Raw genomic sequence first — 4,398 nt, 5'->3', positions numbered from 1 at the left:
TGGAACACCCGAAACTCCTTTTGACCTTAAACTCCCCTTTGGATACCAATAACTGCTGTGTTGTCTGTGGTGGGTGTGACTGCCTCTCCATCAGAGAGGTTGCGCCCACCTAGAGCCCAGCTTTATGACTCTATTTCTGCTTCTTGTCTCTTTCTCTAATTTCTTAATCCCTAGCTCCTCCACTCAGGAACCTGTCATTTTCCGTGTGGGACACAGAAAACAGAGAAAATGCCCACCAAAACCCTTGAATGCATATTTGCCACCTGAAAGAAATTTGATTAGAAACTTAAAAAAAGAAAAAAAAAAAGAAAAAAGAACTCATCTTCTTTTACAACTCAGCCTGGCCTCAGTATAAATTGGTATACTGATGTTCCATATACACAAGCCTTTATGACTCAGAAATGATCCTAAACCATGTATTACATGTATACTAGTTACTTCTGTATTTGCTCCAGGGCCTGAAGAAAACAAAAACGTTCTACTCCAGAAACTGGTGGTGGATTTGTCAGTTCATTGCCAACATTTGGGTAACAAACCAATTCTTAAGATATGAAAACAACTATCCTTATTTTAAAAATAAATATTTTAAGAGGTCAGAGGTATGGCTACAGAAATAATTCAAAGCCCATCAAATTATTATTATTTTTTACCTTCCCCAAAACCTTTCCTATTCATCTCAAAGGGCTGGTAGATAATTACCTTTATGAAACCAAAGTGTTTTTTAGAAAGTGCTCGTATTTCTTTCCCTGTAACTTGGAAATATCTGATCTTTAAGAACTCTTATATGGGCCATATTTAAAATGCAAGCTTCTGAGATGTTCATCTCATTGAAAAGGAAAAACCTTACCCTAACCAGCTTTGTTCAGTGGTTAGAGCCTTGACCTGTGGAATGATTCCGGTCAAGGGCATGTAACTTGGTTGTGGGCACATCCCCAGTAGTGAGTGTGCAAGAGGTAGCTGATTGATGTTCCTAACTCTCTCTCTCTCTCTCTCTCTCTTCCTCTCTGTAAAAAATCAATAAAATATATTTTAAAAATAAATAGGAAAAACCTTAGCCATTTGAGTAGATTGATTTAACTTAATTCAGATGTTCTTTTTTAAATTAGTGAATTTTCTTAAAAATTATTGAATATCTAGATATTATGAAATACTGAAATACTTATTGCTAGACAAGTCCTAAGCTCACCAAACATTTGAATTTCTATTAAAGAAAAGTCAGAAAATAGATTTGGAGCTTTTAATAAATACTTGTATTTATTAATAAATACTTATTTACTAATAAATATTTGTATTTATTCCAAGTATGTACTTTTAAAAGTTTAACTATATTTGCCAATGGAGGAGCCTATATTTCTAGAAGTTATGAAATATATTTTTAAATCTAAAAAATGCTAGTTGCTTACTTTTTAGTTATCATAAAAAATTGAGGTTTACAAAATTAAAAATTTTAATTGAATTGGCAAAATCATGTGGTTTAGTAATAAAAGATATAAAGTATAGAGATTTTTTTTAATAAAATAGGAAGAAAGTGAGTTGTTCTAAAGCTGGTTATTTCTGAATAGGGAAGAAGAGATAAACTAAAAAAGACTAAGAAAGGTATTGAATGTTTATGTAGAGAAATCTTGAGAGAAAAGTATATGCTTAAGCTGAATAATGAATTTAAGTAAATAAATTTAAAAATCAAAAGTAAGTTAATGCAGAGTTAGAGTTTGGTTCTTTTTCACTCTGTTAAAGAAACAATAATCTTCCTTTTGCTTTCTGGATATAAGAAAACTTTTTTTTCCCCTTAAAGTGATTAGATAGATTATACCTTTATAAGCAATATAAAAGCATTTATATTTTTCTCCCTACCTTATCACTCCAAAATTTGAAAACTCTTAGTGAGTGAGAATTATTATTGCCATGATAAAATGTTTTCATGAATCCAATATATGTAATAGGATGCATTTAGAAAATGGTTTTATTCATCAAGACTTTGTAATGTTTCAGAGATATACCTAGACTTATGGCTGGCACAATAAAGTTTTAATGAGTTAAGATTCACTTAGGAATATAATAAATGCTTGCTTATTTATATGGTTTACTGTATATCAGTCTTTTCAGAGGGTTGATTTTTTGGGAAACAGTAAAGAAGGAACCTCAAGATATTTTAGGGACCTTGAAAACTTGAATAATTCACCAAACCTATAGGTATTTCAGGCAAAGATGGATAGCAAGTATGTATCTTGGTTCCTTCACTGAGAGGCTAATTAAAGTTCAATCTAGAGATTCCTTATAAGATTCCATCAAAGCAGATTTAAGAGCCTATATGATCAACTACTATTCTTGTGTTTATTCAAATACTCAGGCCAAATTGAACCTAGACTTTGTTAGGTCTGATCAAATAATTGAATCAATACCCCTCCCCCAGGAACTGGCTTTTCAGGTCATTTCACTATGGACTTTCCCTTTGACCATATTTCACTTATGGTGACCACATTCCATTCTCTCCCCTCTGTCCAGCAAAAAGCCCACAAAAGTCCCTTAAAAGCCTCTGACCCACCTCACTGGGTGCTGCAGCCATCCAGGCTCAGCCACCTGGTGTGCGGATAATTGAATAAATTCCTAATCCCCCATGCATTCTTCCTTTGGCGACCTAACAGACTTAATGTAGTAAATTAATTGGTCTTAATTTTGCTCTTTAATTAAAAAAATAAACAGGATGATTTTAGGGAGATAAATTGTTTCAATATAATCTATAATGTACCGTTGTAGATATTAGACTCCAGTTCAATTAATTACTTTCAAAGTTTTATTTTGTGCCTATGAACTGAACTGAATCCTGAATTATTCTGTTTTCTTAACTAGTTTCCTCTAAACTAATGTTTCATTTTTCTCCAATTCTTTGAATTGGAATAAATGAGATTTATAACTTGTCTTCAGAGTACCAGCCCTACTTGTACTCTGGTAATCCTGCTCTTACTGACTGGACACCATTTCCATTTCTTTCTCTGCCCAGGCCGCACCCGCCCTGTGACAGAGAGCATTCTTGGCTCGGAAGGAAAAGGTGTTCCTCTTTAGCAGGAAGCAGCTACGGAAGAGAAACATATGCCTTTTCCTTAGGGAATTTAGAGCAGGAGTCATTGAAGGGGGAATGTAGTAGGCAGTTTCTACTGCTCCACAAATACTATATATTTTAAAATATATATTATGTTCTGATTATTAGGATGTAGAAACATTCTCCATTATTTTAAAAATGTTGCTGGTTAATTAAGGACACAAACTGCCTGCTTTATATATATATATATTTATTGATTTTTACAGAGAGGAAGAGAGAGGATAGAGAGTTAGAAACATCAATGAGAGAGAATCATTGATCAGCTGATCTTGCAGACTCCTTACTGGGTATGTGCCCGCAACCAAGGTACATGCCCTTGACTGGAATCGAACCTGGGACCTGTCAGTCCGGAGGCCGATGCTCTATCCAATAAGCCAAACCAGCTTTGGCCTGCCAGCTTTTCTTATGTTCTTCTAAAAATGTATCGAAATATCGGCTAATGCCCATGTAATGGATTTGAATAAGACAATTAGCTGACATGTTTGGGCCACACTCTGAAATTCAAACATTCCTGACCATTTTGCAAATAAAATACGTTTCAGTTTTCAATGATCTGAAATTGAGTTTTCAGTGGACAATTCTGTGAACTCCTTGCATGTATGTCTTGGTAAAATATTTAGCCATTTCATTATCCAAGTCACAAAAGTCTTGTGAGTATCACAGAGTCTAAGAATAAAATATGCACAGGAATAAAGTGTTATAGAAATTCACAACAAATAGAATAGTAATGACTTGCATTCTCAGAATACAAAATGCCTCTATTATGATATGAAAAAGGGCTTCAAAATGGCCTCTGACACTCTTGTACCATCAATCACATCACTTTTGAGTAGCAATGTTATGTAGAATGGGGACTTAATGTCAGCAAGATTAGGAAAATAATGTATTTCATTTACTGAACTTCATTGAATCTAAGGTCCTTTTCTTCTGTAACTAAAGGAATTTTTCATTATTTCAGTTTACTTGAATGATTATGTTTTATTTGCTTCAATTTTCAGGATTTAAAAATATGTAAGTAGCCACATGCTCATGCACTATGCACAAGCACACTAATCTTTTATATGCCCCACTCCAATCCCCCCTGCTGTAAAAAAAAAAAAAAAAGGAGGAAAAAAAAAGAAAAGAAAAGGCAGATTGCTGATAAAAATTATTGATGTAGAGAGTAGAAAATTTGATATAGAAAGTCTGGGGCATAGTGTTTTGTTTGTTTGTTTGTTTATAAAAATTAACCATGCTTTTTTTCATAACTCTATAGGAAATTTGGAGGCATTTTTCTTGAATATAAATAGTACTTGGCCAGT

This window comes from Pipistrellus hanaki (assembly GCF_964339955.1).
Source record: "Pipistrellus hanaki genome assembly, chromosome: 8".
NCBI classification, from domain to species: Eukaryota; Metazoa; Chordata; class Mammalia; order Chiroptera; family Vespertilionidae; genus Pipistrellus; species Pipistrellus hanaki.
This window is presented reverse-complemented; position numbering follows the sequence as displayed.